Genomic DNA, 17,724 nt, shown 5'->3' with positions numbered 1-17,724 from the left:
TTGACATGATGCTCAAAATTTGAACGATGTAAATGCGTGTCATTGGTGTATGTTTAAAGTCATTGGTGTATGTTTAAAGGGATTGGAGTAAACGTATGATGCGAATGAGTCTGACCAATCACTATGTACTCCTCTAAATGAATGCCCCTCAGCAAGACAGATATAAGACAGCCAGAACCCATGAGAGGGCACTTGCCTGCACAACTTTCCAGTCGACCACACTGCTGCTGTCTCTGCTTCCTCTGGACCATGTCACGTACTGTGGAGAGGGCCCAGCCATTCACCCTGGAGGAGAATGAGGCGTTGCTGGACTGCCTCCTCCCACAGTACACCAAGCTGTATGGAAGACCAGGGAGCAGGTGAGTGCTGACTCCACTACCTTTGCCTATGCACCTGTTGTGTGACTGTCAATATTGTGTCCAGGTGGGACAGACATGCAATGTTGTTTAGAGTGGGTCCCGGGGGGGGGACATACTGATGTCTCTCATGCAGAGCATGATGTCGTTCCTTTGTGCACTCCTTACTTGCATTGTGCTTACTGTGACTTTCACTGCATAGTGCATGACACATTCAGCCTGGCAAATCCTTGGTGGCTTTTTATCCTATTGTCCTGAGGTGATTCAGTGGTCCCCCCGGAGTGACAGGTGACTGTACCCACAGATGTGTATGAGTTGAGTGGACCTGTGGTGAGAGTGTCCAAATGATGTGTACGACCTCATGGACATTGATGTTTGTGAATGTTCCTTGTCATGTGGGTGAGTGTCTATGTGAAGTGTTGCACCACAGCTGCATGGAGGAGGCAACAGATCTACCCATCTGATGTGACAAGTAAGCCGTGCTGTGTGTCTGACTTGCAGAGCTAGCACAACACCTGTGAAACCCCACTGGCAAGTGGCGCATGTGCAGAGTGAGGGTTGTATCCGCTGTTGTCAATGACAGGCGAGTGATCTGTGCCTGGGTGTGTCTGTCTAGTCTGCTGAGGGTGCGTCAGTGGAGTGGGACATGTGACTGCTTGACACGTGCTGGCCATCAGCCTGCTGTTGCATGTGCTGCACAGTGTGTGCCATGATCAGTGAGTGTGTCGCATCCATCATGCCACCTGTTGACTTTCAATGCCATGTTGTGCATTGGGGCTTGCACATAGGCCAATTTCTTATTGTGAATGATGCAATTCCTGTCAGCATCCTATGCCCTGTTCAACATTTCAAAGATGTCCAAATGTGTGTCTCTGGGACATGGAGCAGGTGTATTGATGTTGTGTCACTTTGTCATCCTGACAGGTAACTGCCTACGAGAAGGGGGAGATCTGGCGGGACATCATCAGGGCCGTGAGATCTGAGGGGGATCGGAGTCGGAGGCTGCCAAAGGTCCGCAAAAGGTGGCAGGACATCCGGTGCTGGACCCGGCAGATCGCCCGGGTCCAGCTGGGGATCGACCCTCATTGCCCCCATGGCAGGCGCCGACGCCTGACCCCCCACATGAGCCTTGTCCTGGCGGTGGTGTTCCCTGACCTCGATAGGCAGTTACGGGAGAGACTGCAGCAACGAGGGGGTAGGTACATGGCTGTTTGTTGTGTTATGTGTCACTAGCTTTTGGAAGTGCTCTGTAGCCTGGATACACTCCCATAGTTTATATGTGCAGTGCATTTTCTGTTCCCCAATGTCACCTGGTGCTCTTTTTCATCCCTTCCCCTCCGTGACATGTGTCCCCTGGTCTGTGTGTAATCACATTTGCACATGGTCATCTAGGGTTCCAGTAAATCTAAGTGCACATTGCTTTCTGCATCATGTGGGAGGGTGGTCTGTGACATGTGTTGGTACCTTGCCTGTGCCATGACCTGTTCACTATGTTGGGGTCCATATTTGTTGGCACTGATGATGATTCTCAACATAGGAGTGTGAGGTTTCAACTGAACACCCTTGCACCATGCATGACCAATGTTGTGGCCTCAGACATGATGTGCATGAGTGGGAGATATGCATAGTGCCATGACGGTTGATCATGGTACAGTCAGCTCATTCCAGGAACACGGAGCAGTGTGTCCACTACAGTCCCCTGAGACACCCTGGCCTCCTAACCATGAGTGTCATCCAACACTGTGCACATTCTCTGTGGGTTCAGCATAGGTCTGCCTCTGTGGCATTGTTCCCTGGCCTAGTTTGTATTTTTCAAATGTGTGCTACATGTATCCACTGGACTGGGATACACACTGGGCAGTGCATGTGTGGCTATTCACAACAATCTGTTGATGGTTGTTTGTCACAAATATGTGTTGCCAGGCCCAGGAGGTGAGGTTGTGTAAATCTAGCAATTTTTGCAGCACAGTTTTTGTAACCCTGAATAAGAGGTGTCATTTCTTGATCTGTATCACTCACATTGACTCAGGTATGGGTGGTTGTGCGGGAGAGGCCTACATGGGCAACCCTGACTTTTCCTTGCCAGGTCTGACCTGTGTGTGAGAATTGGCTGTACAAAGAATCACCGTGCAGTGCCCCTGTGATGCTGGCCAGTGCTTAATGTTCGTGCTTTGCAGCCTGTTTCATTTTTTTCAAAACATGATTCCTGCTCATACATTTTTGGCACCTGTGTGTTGTTCATATGCAACGCAGTTTGGACTTTGTGTGCTGACATCTGTGTGGACATTCTGGCTTGCCATGAGGGTGTCTCCACAGTACAGATATGCTTTTTTACAACCCAATTGCAGGCCCAGTAGATTATGCATTGTCCTGGGTGTGGACATTGGTGCCACTCCATATGATGGTACCTTGGCACTCACAGCACTTGTCAACAGTTCTTCATGTTTTAAATGTGGTAATTTGGTGATTTGTGTTAAGAACACTGATGTGCCTGCATGAAAGATGTCTCCCAAGGAAGTGCACACCAAACGACATTTCCACTTTCATGGAAAACGCTGGCACCTTTACAAAGAAGCCACTGTTAGAATTAAATGGTGTTGCAGATTCTCCATACACATGTTCCCACAGTGGTCTTGATTTTGTGAGACTCCTTTGTTGTTGGTGATACAAACTAACAAGTCTCAAGACATCAAGACCTCCGTGGGCCCATGTATATGTACTTTCTGCGACACCATTCATTTCTAACAGTGGCTTCTTAGAATATGTGCCAGCTTTTTCAATAACAGTGTAAATGTAGTTTTGTGTGCACTGCCATGAGAGACATATTTCATGCAGGCACATGAGTGTTCTTTTCACGAAATGGCGAATTGGCACATTCAAAAAATGTCGATTGTGTAAAGTATTGTGAGTACCAAGGTACCAACATTTTTTTGTTTTGGGTTCCAAAGTACTTACAGGTCTCTGAGTGTGGTGACACCTTGAGTTTTGAGGTGTGTTAGTTTACGTTGGGTGCACCACTACTGTTTCTTTCAGGGTAAACAAAAGGTGGCATGACTTCATTGTATTGCTGTGCTCACCGGTTCACAGACACTAGCTTCTCAGTGTATTTCTCATTCAAGTTGTGGCCTGGTGTGTTCTTTTTTTCCTTGTGTCCAAGTGGCATAGTGGGTCTACCAACTGGGCAGTACAGGGCTTACATATGTGCGGAGTAATCTAGCTGTTACTCATGATGCATTGCCTGATATGCACTGTGACCAATTGTTTTTGTGCTCATGTGTCAGATGTATACAGGTGACTGATGCATTTCTGTTTCTTCTCCTTGCCCACAGCATCATCATCCGCAACAGAGGGAGACACCTGCATGGACCTGGAGGAGGGACCCAGCACCAGTGCCACCAGTGCTGTAGAGTCAGGAGGAGCCAGTGGCACGGAGGGCGAGGGGAGTCAGTCAGAGGACCTGTCTGGACACGATACCAGCTATGACGCCGACTGGTCCGACGCTGACCTCCTCGAGGAGGCAGAGGCTGCAACACCACCTGGCAGCATCCCCACATCTGTCCCCGCCTCCTACGTTACCACCTCCACCCTCCCAATTGCTCCCGTCCCTTCTGTCCGTGCAGAGGCCCAACATGTCTCCTTCGGACCAGGCACCGCACCCCCTGCCCCTGTCACCCCTGCTGCCCTCAGTGAAGAGTCTGTGGACATACTGCGGCAGTTGCAGGTTGGGCAGGCATCAGTGCTGAATGTCCTCCATGGACACACTAAACTGCTCACACAGATGGTGTTGTTCATGGAGGGCATGTCAGCAACGATGTCTGACCAACGCATGATTCTGCGGTCCATGGACTCTTCCCTGACGGCAGCAGTTACTCTCCTGCAGCACTCCGTCCCCCCCTACCCCAGACCCATCCACACTTCCCTCTCCCATGCCTGTCCAACGCACACCCAGACAGTCACGGGTACGCACCCCACCAGACACAGCCAGCACACCCCCAAGTAAGGCAAAGTGCACACCTCCTGGCACGCACACTCAGAGTGATGTAGGCACACCCACAGGGTCTGGGGACAGACGACATATATGCAGCCACAGTCGCAGTCCGCAGTCCTCACAACCCTGTCCCTCCAAAACCACTCCCCTTGGCTCCCCTGCCAAACGCTCACCCAAGGAGATCTTAATGGGTGAGCTGGACCTTGCCCCCACTGAGCGACTACCCCACAAGCGGGCGAGGAAGTCCCCGGGCATGGGAGATAAGTCCCCTACCATGTCAACCCCCTCCCCCAAGAGCTCTGCACCCCATCCCTCACCCACCACACCCTCTGTTGACCCTGGGGAATCCTCTGGCGCCACGCTCGCCTCCATCTTCTGCGCTGCCCACCCCCTGTGGTGGAGACATTCACCCCTGCACCCGCCACACCTACCCTTCCCCCTCCTGTCCCTGCGGTGCCTGGTCCTGCCACAGATGATGTCCCCCCCCGCCGGTCGACAAACTTTGAGGTTCCTTTGTGCAGGCAAGCTAGGGGTAGACGCGGTCCCCTACGTCCCCCCTTGGACTTGAAATATGGACTGGCCATTGGCCTCTGTACATAGTCTATTTTTTTTAGTTTTTTTTGGTGCTGAATAAAGCCTTTTGTTTTACTTTCAATACTATTGCTTTTCAGGTACTTGATGTTGGTGCTGAGGCTCCTGGAGTTGGTGTTCTGGTAATGTGTTAGGGTTCTGGGAAATGTTTTTGTATGATGGTCATGAGGTGGACCATGGTATCTGTTTGCCATCACAATGTCTCTGCAAAGAATCATTGGTAGTGTGTGTTCATTTTGTTTTGAGACATTGTCCCAAGGAGTGTTCCTTCCTCTGTGTCACCTGACATCTTCCCTGCAAACAGTTGCACAATTGTTGTGCTGACCTGTATCAACATTTCCTTTGTTGGTGACGGATCCCTTCAACAATGGCCATGCCTGCTCACCGATGTCTCCTGCTGAATCGTCTGTGCCATCCTTGCTAGTCACTGTACTTGTGTTTTGAGTATGTAGGAATGCCTGCAGGGACAAATTCCCCCTTTTCAGCACTATGCATGTGTGTAATCACGGCCTACCACACAAATGGTACTTGTTATGCAGGGTATTTGGGCACCTGACTGACAAATGTGGGCATTGTATCTAGGGGAATTCCACCCTATTCCTTCCATGAGAGACAACATCTTGGAGGCTGGACCAGCACCTGGACATTCCTATCAGTCCTGGGATGTGCGTGACAGTGTGTGTTCCCTTTGGCTATCTTAGTTTTGTAGGCAGTTACATGACTATACAGTCTTGTGGCATGATATCAGGGTGTGTATTGTGCTGCATCTGTCATGGGTGGGTATGCATGTGTTATATGTCCTCACACCCACATGTGGTGTTTCATGCAGTGTGTGAAATACATCCATCCTCCTGGGAGTGGGACACTGCTGTCAGTGATGTGTTGTTATAGCACTATCATCATAGTCCAAAGTTAGGGATGCGTCCATACCACCATGTAGGTGTGGTCATCTGATAATGATGTACACCCCCATATCTCTGTACACTGCTGGGAGTCCTGTGCACCCACCCCCATGTCTCTGTCCACTGCTGGGAGTCCTCTGCACCCACCCCCATGTCTCTGTCCACTGCTGGGAGTCCTGTGCACCCACCCCGATGTCTCTGTCCACTGCTGGGAGTCCTGTGCACCCACCCCCATGTCTCTGTCCACTGCTGGGAGTCCTCTGCACCCACCCCCATATGTCTGGACACTGCTGGGAGTCCTCTGCACCCACCCCCATATGTCTGGACACTGCTGGGAGTCCTCTGCACCCATCCCCATGTCTCTGTCCACTGCTGGGAGTCCTGTGCAACCACCCCCATATGTCTGGACACTGCAGGTATTCATCTACAGCAACCCCTATATGGCTGACCACTGCTGGGAGTCCTCTACAGCCACCCCTACATGTCTGGACACTGCTGGTATTGATCTGCAGCCACCCCCATATGGCTGGCCACTGCTTGGAATCCTCTGCAACCACCCACCCACCCCCTTGGAGCAGTACACTGCTGGCCTGGACCTACACACATACCAATATGAAGGTAACATGCAGGGCCAGTCCATAAGCCCACATTCCTGGCGTGTGTACGCCTCGTAACCCAAATGTACTGGACCGTAGGAGTACATGTGCAACGCACCGTACCCACGCATTCATTGCATGTGCACGGTCTGTATCACTGTTCTACTGGTGCTGTAGGAGTACGTGTGCAACGCACCGTACCCACGCATTCATTGCGTGTGTACGGTCTGTAGCACTGTTCTACTGGTGCCGTAGGAGTACGTGTGCAACGCACCGTACCCACGCATTCATTGCGTGTGTACGGTCCATATCACTGTTCTACTGGTGCCATAGGAGTACGTGTGCAACGCACCGTACCTACTCATTCATTGCATGTGTACGGTCCATATCACTGTTCTACTGGTGCCGTAGGAGTACGTGTGCAACGCACCGTACCCACGCATTCATTGCGTGTGTACGGTCCATATCACTGTTCTACTGGTGCCGTAGGAGTACGTGTGCAACGCACCGTACCCACGCATTCATTGCGTGTGTACGGTCCGTATCACTGTTCTACTTGTGCCGTAGGGGTACATGTGCAACGCACCATCCACGTCCACTTCCGTTGTTGAGGTACACATGAGTTGCTGGCCCACCCCCCCAGTGACCAGACCCTGGTGGTAATGTATGGGCTCCATATTATAGGGTTTGGCTTTGGGTATGGGGTATGTTACCTGCCTCTCACCCCCCCAGCCGATGGGTGTTGTTCTCACCTTCTGCGGCATGTGCGTCGGGTCCGGTGCACCAGGTCGTAGGCTAGGAGGACCGGGATGACACGTACAATGGGGTTCATGGCGTGTACATCGCGTACCGGGGCTCCATTGCATGTCGGTTCGCGTAGGACTCTGCTTTTCCGGCTGTGTTTGGCTCCCGTAAAAAAAGAGCCGTACGGAGTGACGTAGGGACGAATCTTACTTGCTGGGCCGGAAACCGCTGCTTGAATGCGTCCGGACGTCGCATACAAGCTTTTCCGGATCATAATCGTTGTTTTTTTTGACTCGTATGGTCTTTTGTACGAAACGTATGGAAATAGGCTTTCTGTACGAATCGTACTTCCTAGGTTGTACGGAAAGTTTACCGGGTACGAGTCGTACGGAGAAAACGCTCCGTACAACGATTCGTACAGCCTTTTTCCAGGATTGGAATCGGCCCCACAGTGTCACTATCTCGAAGAAAATGTTGACAAATATTCTCAGTCCCAATGCAGAATGGGACTTTGTCACATTTTAAGAAGAAAAATCCTCCCCTAAGTCACTGCTGAAAGTGTAGCCACCATTTTAGAATTAAAGCAGATTGGTTAAACTGGTGTTCTGAAGCTTTGGTGATCTCATGCTGAAATGTTGTAAGTCCAGATGTGGAAAGGGACTTAGTCCTCTTTATGGAGGTATAAGCATCTCTGAGTGGGACTAAGCTGATATCCTCTCTGATGTCTTAAAACTGCTAGTTGGATACTTTTTCTGGGGTGGCCAAAGAAGCCCTGGGGTAAACGTTTTCAAAAGCACCAAACTTTCTTCCTGTTCTCAAACAGCAACAGGCATACACGTCTAAGGCCTTCAGGACCTTTGGGGAAGGTACTTAGAGACTCTCAGGGTGTTAGGCAGAGGCCAACAGCAGGGTACAGTCCAGGTCCAGTTGCTATTAGTCACCTAGGCACTTCAGGAAAAAGCAAAGGTCTCTTGCAGCTTGTAGTGTCCCTGGAGCCACACATGAGATCAGCCAAATTACTTCTTTGTCCTGAGAACAAGTGGGAGCAGGTCCAATCCTTCAGGTCCTCTAACATGTCTCAAATAGCAGCTGTAGTCCTTCTTCTGTTCTTCTACAGGTCACAAGAGTGTTCTGAAGATGGTGCCTGGGGGTGCCACATTAATTCCTGCCACCAACTACTGGATGGGGGTGACTCCTGGCTCTTCCCTAACTGAGGGGGAAAAAGTCTCAGGGGAAACCGTACCCACTTTTGCAACAGTTCCCGTCTGCTCTATTGCAAACAATCCCATAGTGTACCTTATTCTGAAAATCCAAGATACCCACCCAGAGAAGTGGCTAGGGTAATGAGCAGTCCCTCCTCTGTGAGCACTCAAACCCGAATCTAGAGGTACCTTTCCTCTCACCTAGTTGGGTTCTATCATGACTATGAAGCAAGGGTTGGGCCTTTATAGGTGTCACTTGCCATTTATTTGTGACAGGGCATTCCCCTTTGAAGTTACTAAAGTTGCTGGGCCTACGGCAATTGGTCTTATTGCCAGGGGAATAAACATCTATTCCAATCCACTGTGCCTCGCCTGGGAGCAGTTTTCACACCACATTAAGATCAAGTGCAAGGCTGACAGCTGATGAAGAGCTAATGTAAATCAGCCTCCGGGACCATCTGGCAGAGAGATGGTAACTTTCTAGAAGGTAATTTTCACTAAATATTTATTAAAAATCCAACTTTAGTTTTGAATGGGGCTTTTAATAAATATTAAAATAGAGCGTTTAATTATTTTTTGACCCTAAACCCAATATATAGAATTGATATTTTAATCTGTACTCTAGTATTATCATAAAACAGCCAAGGCTTTCCACCATGAAAATAGGTTTTGGAGGCGTGTCAATGCAGGGATGGGGTGACATTTCTTTGTGGGCCATTTTTAAATACTAGGCATGCTACCTTGTAGACTGCAAGGTCTATAAAAAGGTGATATTAATATTTAAAAGGAATATTTTTTTTTCCTCTCAAAAGGGTTATTTTGACAGGTCAGGCTGCAGGTTTAAATGTAGCAGTCAGGCTAAACTAATACTCTTGAAGCCACACTTTCCTTGTTATCCTAGTTGATGTAAGTGCTGCAGTCCAAAGAGGACATTTACCATTCTATGCCATTGCTGTACTTTTCTACACCATGCGCCATGGACTTATACGAAGTTAAATATGCCAATCAAGGATTAGACAATTCCTACATGTTTTAGGAGTCAGAACACATAGACTGGGCACTGGACAACACTGTCTCAGGAGGCAGGATCTAAAAATAAAATTCAGCAAAAATATGGAGAAGACCATGTAAAAAGGAGCATTTTCATTCAATAGGAGTTTGGTGGATATGATCTCGGTGCATCAATGCATTGATGCAGCTGCCGTTGTGGGGCCAAGTGGTGAAGATTGTGGTGGCACCAAGTTATAATTACGTGTTTGGCATGCAACCTTTTCCAATACATACTTCCATTATCTGACTAATGAACAAAAACATGAAAAATCTCATATGAGCTGAAAGGAAGCCCAGAATAAAGTCAGCCACACTAAATGCATCTCCCACTTCTGGAAATGTCCTCCTTCCAAGCATGGATGCTTATCTTCTGGCTCACCAGCTGTTGCAGCTGAATAAGGTTCACTGGTCAGAACTTCCAATATGGTACACCATAGAACATTCATATCTAAAAATCCCATCTGGTCTTGGTATACTAAGGTAGAGGTCTACAGGGGGGTTGGGTCTAGTACCAACAAATTCATGCCGGGGCATACGCCCAGAAACCCCTGAATGTTTGGAGATTTGTCATTGCTGGAGAACCATTGTGGAAGCAATGCAGGTCTCTTAATTGAAAGTGCTTCTTTTAGGCTGGTCACTCTGTGCCTCTCAGGATTTGTTAAGGCTAAGAGACCTATTCGGTGATGGCCACATGAAATTGTCTGTAGTCCTGTGAGATTTCCCAATCCTGGAGATATGGACATCTAACTCATTGTATAAGAGACACTACCTGATTCTCAAATCAATATCTAAATAGAGAATTGTTGCAAATATACTAGGGTCATATCTGATATCTACAATATTCTGACTGTGGGGCTTTACTTCACAAGGAATGAAACAATACACTACCACACTTGCAGGCCCAATTGCCTGGCATCAAACTATATGGACGAAGATCAGTCTCTGCTGTACAGCACACATGACGAGGAAAAAGGAGAAGCACAACTGAAGTTCACATACTTTAAAATTATATTTGACTGCTAATGTTTTCAATGCAAGCTTCAAAGGGCAAATACTTATGGCTCTCAATTTATGCTGGAGTTTCAATGTCCCTCAAAGTAATCTGATGCGATTATTATGATCACTTTCTCATACACTAGGATACAGGACAAGGTAGTCAAATAATATCAAGCTTTCATTCTAGGCTAAACCTAAACTAGCTATACTTCGTGGTAGGACTGATAAAAACTCTGCCCATTCATCTGGAAGTGTTCTGTGGCAACTTTAATGTCAATTTGTAAAATATGTATAATACTGGAGGGAATCCACAGTCCCGAACCAAAAACAATGGGTTTTGGATGTAGTTCAATGAGAGGCTCAAATACATATAATCTGCAAATGCTATGATCAAATCACAGTTTTTTTATTATACCCCTGGACCTTTATTTAAATGGAATACTAGACGTGATTCCTGATATAGTCCAGCAGTATGTGTGTCCTATAATAAACCTGGTCTATTATCTACACATTTTCATAGTTTCTTTGCTGCCCTTAAATGGATCGTGTCTTCTTGCTGATACTTGTTGAAATACATTAGAACAGTACTACATATTTAATGATTTGCATCACACAATACTCACCATACCCGACTATCTTTTTTTGGCATGGCCCACAAGTCCCAATGTGCCATTCAAATGTAATGGTACACCATTGGGTTTGATGCTTCCACCGCCTTCTGTACAAGAACATCCCTTGAGATTATGTAACCCTGTATTTCCCATTTGTTGCATTGCAGCAACATTAATACTGCACTTATCTGGTCCTCCATACTTTCTGCTTTATAATGGGATTGTTTCACACACTAGTTTCTGAATTCATATAAAGCATGATGACTCTCACTGCAGTACTGCCTTTCTAGATGAGTGTTTGTGTTATCTGATAATTTGTATTGGTTGGAAAGGTAGGCGAAGAACCTGTGAAAGCCATTGCCATGGAATTCCGTTTGAGGATCTAGTGTCCGTATGAAGGTGGGATGGTTGACTGAGTCAATGACAACGGAGAGGCCCAGCAATATCAGGGGGCAGGGGTCAAAGCAATGTCTTCAATGCGTCATATAGTGGTTCCCATGCTGCACTGTGATCTGAAGCCAGAATGGCAGTGGTGCATTAATGTGATCTTGGAGTTGAACATGGACTGCATTTTAAATGATATTGCCTATAAATGAAATGCCAGTCCAGTAATTGGCAAGGTCATAAGTGTTTAGTGTAGGTTTCAAGATGCCTTGAGTGAATGAGGCATTGACTATGGTGAGTCGGGATGAGAGAGAACGCTCCTAGAGAGAGAAAGATGAGGGATATATATCATCTTCATAAGAAATGACTTTGAGGAAGTTGAATATGTCTGCAAGAACTGCTAAAGAGATGGCTCTGTAGGCTGACCACTGTGGGATTTTACAGGAAGGGGTTGGTTTAAGAGGAGAAGCAGGCTTGGTGTTGTCGATGTGCTGCCAGATTTCTGTATTTTTTCACTGCAGAGTCTGATGGTTTTTCACTCCTCTGCAGTGAGTAACAGGTGGTCTGCCGGGGGTCGATATAGTGCTTGATTATCTGCAGTGTGCAGTTATGTTTTTCTTGATGTGGGAGGCCTACTTGCAAGTCAGTCGAGCAGCAAGGTCTGCTATTCACTGTAGACTGTTTAGGATGTTCATGTGAGAAGGGGCAAAGCAGTAGTGTTCATGTGTTGCATGAGTTGGATGTGTTCCTCTAGCTCATTTTGCGCAGATGCTGTTGATCTTTGCTTTGGGGGTTAATGCGGTGTTTGTGTTCTGTGCATTTGTAGATCTATATGGACAAATTAAAAAGGAAGTAAAGGTACTTGTGGAGGCTGTCTGATAATACTTGTGAGGCCTTCCTTTTTAACTCATATGAACATAATGTTGTGAGGTCACTAGTAATGTCATATTCCACTAATCCATTCATTCATTGCCATGTTTTTTCGTTTGGTGTTGTATAAGGGGAACCCCACCTGGACTTTAGCGGAGTCTTTGCTTTTCATTTATTTCAATTTGTTTTCTAAATTTTTGAAAGCTTAGTTGTCTTATGTCCAGTTTTCAATGTATTCCCTATATAAAATCGCACCTGAAGAAAGAATCATAAATCAAGTCTATCGGTCTGAAAAACGCCCAGTTTTCAGTGTATAGTTTATATAAACCCGCACAGGAAGGAAGAATTGCAAATCAAGTGTGCGGGAAGGAGGAAAAGAAATATGATCCTAGCTGGCAACTTTACAAAGCACAGTAGGTGTTGACATCCAGAGATTGAGGTCGGATGGTATGAGAATCCTCGCCTTTAAAGCTAGGCTCTGCATGCTCACCGCACTTCCTTGTCAACTTTGTTTTCAGGTGCCATTTTCCCTTGTCACATTATTTCCGAGCCATAGGGTGCTTTTGCACCTCCTTCACGACACGAATAAGTGAAAATATGTTTCTTGAGAGTGTAAAGCAATCTCTGTCAGTGCATTCCCCTGCGTCGGGACACTTGTTCACCACTAATTCGTTATGGCCTTACTTTTTATCTTATATATTTTATTAAACGTGATAACTAAGGAATGAGAGAGCTGAGTTTTTTCTCATTCTTTGCATTTCTTAGGGTACAATGAGCCATGTGAGCTGAAACACTTTCCCATAAATACATATGGCCATAGAGTCGAGAATGGTTTTTGAGGCGATAACATAAACTAGCTGAGTGGTACTAATGCAAGACCAAAGTGCAATTCAGCAATATATTATATATCGTCATTCTTTTCCGTCATACTTGCGATGCAAATTGTTGTTTCTCGGGTTCGTCTTGTAATCCTGTTTGATGGTATCCTTAAGAAGCCACCCTCTGACTTCCCTTTAAAGTCATCCGTGTATACCATTACAAGCAAAGCTGGGCGAAAAGCAGGAACGCCACGCCAAATGGCTACAAAGGATGCCAATAAAGGCCCGTTTGCTAAAGGAAAGAGATTCCCTGAAAGCAAAACATAATTGTGTTTGTCTCTAACGAAATCCTTGCAACAGAACTGAAGGGAAGATATCTATTTTACAGCATCAAGCTGGAAGGGAAGTTCACAAATGAAACCATAAGTCAGTGGCGGCTCGACCGCTATGACAGAGGAGTGTCACCCCACTGCTTTTAAGCAGTGGCAATTAGAAACATAAAATGATAATAACTTAGAGTTATTATCATTTTATGCTGCTTCCTGGTGCTTTGCGGGTGATCTGGAGCAGGACAGGGGAGGAGTGGTTTGCCCACACCTAAGTGCGCATTGACTGTTTGGTCTGCCCTCTCGGGACGCCCAAACCAGTAATGCTCGCTTTCCCTGTTCTCCATGCAGGCTGCTATACAGCCTGCATGGAGAACATGCCCAACCCTCCAGCGCCCAGACCAATTACAATGCTTTGCAGCATTGTGATTTTCTTAGGGAGGGAGCCTGGCTGCCTGCTTCCTGTTCCTGTTGGAGGCAGGAGAGCGGGAGAGCAGGAGCAGAGAAGACACGAGACCCGGCCTCGAGGTAAGTTTTTAAAATGTATTTCCGATCCCCCTCCCTGCTGCAAGACACCCGGGACCCCCACATCCCACCACCCGCAAGCCATGATGGCTGCATCTGGCAGAAGAATCGACAATTTAAAAATGTGATTAAATTAAATTAATTCAGCTATGGAGAAATATATCAACATTCAACCCAAGTACAGAGATCTGGTCCTAAATCCATCGGTTTTTTGCTCCCCATGTCATTTCAGTTTGAACCCAGCCATATGCAAATCAGTCTTGATCCTGTACCCAATGGGAACAGTCCAGCCCGAACTGCCATGCCTGGACTTCCCTGGACTGAAAACAAGCATCCTAGGACCGGTTTCGGGGTTTCATCCCTCAGCAGCCAGTATAGCTTGACTCCAGTGGCTTGAAGAGCATGGGACCCACATCTGGGCATACACGTCCTTCTCAGGGTGACAAATGCAAAAAGAACAATTGATGGACAGAATTCAGAACAATGTCATACATTCACCCCAGTAGAGAGATCTGGGTCTAAATCCATTGTTTTTTTGCTCCCCATGCCATTTCAGTTTGGATCCAGCCATATGCAAATCAGTCTTGACCCTGTACCCAATGGGAACAGTCCAGCCCGAACAGCCAGGCCAGGTCCTCCCTGGAATGGAAACAAGCATCCTAGGAACGGTTTTGGGGTTTCACCCCTCTTCAGCCAAGATAGCTTGACTCCAGTGGTGTGGAGAGCACAGGACTCATTTTTTTTTTTTCATTTAAAAATCTTTATTCGGCATCTAAAAAACACCATAAAAGCACATAACAATAAAAAGATAAAAAATGTCATTAAAATCCATGCTGATATACATCAAATACAATACTAATTTTTGATTCAACAAACCCCTCTTGTTTTCCTTATTGTTAAGGCCATCTTCAAGAAATTCACCACACAAAACAGAGTCCGAGAGTCGTTTACCATTTGTAGGTGTAGCAAGGCGACCCTGGCCTGCTTGAATTTAGCCTGTTTTAAAATACCAACTAAAAATCGACGTCTCTGCACTGAATAGAATGGGCATAACAGTACAAAATGAAGGGTGTCCTGAGGAGATCGTAGATCGCAACCACAGAGACCCTTCTGCTCAACCAAAACAGTAAAAAAATGAGTCACAGATAACAAATGATGTAAAAGATTGAGCCTAAAACAGGTGATTAAAAATAGGCCTGGGCAAAAATTTCGTTCCGTTCGCGGAAATTGCGATAATTTGACATTTTTGCGTTCCGCGGAGAGCGCGAAAATGTCAAAAATTCCGGTTTCCGCAGCTTGGCGATAATTTGTTTCTTGCTCGCGCTGTAAAATGATACATTCTCGCGCGCGCGCGATCGCCTTACCTGAATCCCTGCGTTCGCCGACAAGTTTTCTTGATCCGGTCGCGTTCTCCATGAGATGTTGTATTGTTTTTAGCCATTTGCGCTGTCTCGCGACAGTTCGCGCCCGCAGTGACGTCATGCGTCGCGCGATCACGTCTTTCTTCTCGCGATCATGCACCGCGAGAACAACTCAAAACAAGATGGCCGCGCCCGCAAGCAACCACATGGGTAAGTTGGCGACCCGCAACCATGCAGAAAATCTCGCGAACATGCCGGAAAAAAACTTCCGCATCTTTGCGATATTTCTGCTTGTTTGCGATAATTTTAAACATTCTCGCGATAATTTGCGAAGGTTAATTCCGCAAATTCCGCCCACCCCTAATTAAAAACCTATCCTGAGCATTACACATAAGAGTCAAATACGGTTCCATCCTCACCACCGTTTTCAACATATTGTAAGCTATAACAGAGTTCTTACCCCCTTCTTTTGTTTCTCTCTGCAATTGGACATAGTTAAAATATCTTTTCATAACCAATTTCCTGTCCAAACGAGTAATTACCATGGGGGTACTAAAAAGGTTTGTACATCCAATAGACTCAAGAGAGGACTTTACATGTCTCAGCCAAGGAATGGAAAACCCTTTATCCCTACTGATGCTGTCCATAATTATTTGCCTGTTTAGATCAGCCTCTGGGTTCGCCCAAATCCTAATCCAGGCCATAATCGGCTTCAAATGAACCACATCCTCTATATAAGCCAATCCTAGTTCCTCATGAGTAACATAAGACGAGGTACTTTGGGGAATGTTAAGTAGGGATCTCAGGTATTTATTCTCCTCTATCTGAATCTGATGGGCTTCTCTACAGCCCTAAAGTTCAGCTCCATATAACACCTTTGCGCAGCAAATTGAGGTGTACAATCTTGCTATCTGCTCCGGGGACCACCGTCCCAGCCTACGTCCATAATTCATAATAGAGCCTGTGGTCGAGACTAGCTTTGTGCATCGCTCCTCCAGTAAAATTTAAACATTTAATCGCCCATCAAATAAAATGCCTAAATATGAAAAATCTTGTACTTTCCCTATGCTATTTTCACCCATTTTATAACTGAATTTCTTAATGGGTTTGCGTCCGACCTCCATGACATAGGATTTAGAGAGATTGCCCGACAGATCCAGCGTGTCCATGAAATTAACAAAACCGTCTATCAGACGCTGCAAGCCCCTGGGTGTGCGCGCTAGAAGTACCGCGTCATCTGCATAAAGCAGAACCGGAATTGGCCTACATCCTACCCTGGGGGAGTCCACCTTAAGATCAAGTAATGCTTGCTCCAGTCCATTGATATATAGGGAGAACAAAAAGGGGGCCAAAATGCACCCTTGTCTAACCCCACTAGTGCAAGAGAACGATGCTGATAAGTTCCCCTCACGGTTATATCGGACTCTAGCAGATGTATTACAGTGTAGGTCCCTAAGTATATTTATAAGTCCCCCATCCACCCCCAACCTAATTAAATGGGCCCATAATTTCTCCCTGTTTACATGGTCAAATGCGGCCGTTAGGTCCATAAAGCCTAAACAAACCGTCCCCTCACTTGCTAATGTATATTTAGCCACTAGTAAATATATATTTATACACTGGTCGGATGTAGATTTCCCCGGTCTAAAACCATATTGAACATCAGTAATGACCCGATTTTCCTCCGACCAATCCATCAATCGTGCTAAAATCACACGTCCCATAACTTTCGCTGTGACATCGATCAAAGAGATCGGGCGATAACATTGAGGAGAGTCCCTATTCCCTTTTTTGAATATAGGGACAATTATCCACGAACTGGGACAACCAAACGTTACCGCAGCATTGATCACTCTTGTCAGTATGGGCGCTCACAACTCAATACTACTTAGAAAGAGATCTGGGGGAATGCCATCCGGTCCTGGCGCTTTATTAGGGGATAGACCCTGTATTCCCCCAATGATCTCCTCCAACGTAAACATAATTGCAGGTACCTCCCCTGCCTCCACCTCAGAGGGAATTGTGCTTTTCGCTACATAATTATAAAGGCCTTTGAAATGAGCTACCCAATCTTCCGGCAAGATATTGGTGCCGAGTGCGGGAACACTGGCATCCTGGAACATGGATTATTAATTGTTTTCCAGAAAGCGAATGTGTCCCTCCTTAAGGCAGCCTCCCTTAGGTCTTCCCAGGCCTGTGTTTGAATGGCTCTTTTCCTGCATTTAACGGCCTGATTGTATATCAGCCTTAACTATTGTACTTTCAACTTTTCCCTTGGTAAGATTTTTAAACAACTTTTAAAGTTTTTGAGGGCTGAGGTGCAGGATTTGTCAAACCATCTTGGATTTTCCATTACAGGACCATGGTGGGTGGAGCACAACAACTTGTCCACTAAATGGGCAAC

Source organism: Triturus cristatus, chromosome 11 (assembly GCF_964204655.1).
Source record: "Triturus cristatus chromosome 11, aTriCri1.1, whole genome shotgun sequence".
Lineage (NCBI taxonomy): Eukaryota > Metazoa > Chordata > Amphibia > Caudata > Salamandridae > Triturus > Triturus cristatus.
Note: the sequence above shows the minus strand (reverse complement) of the source record.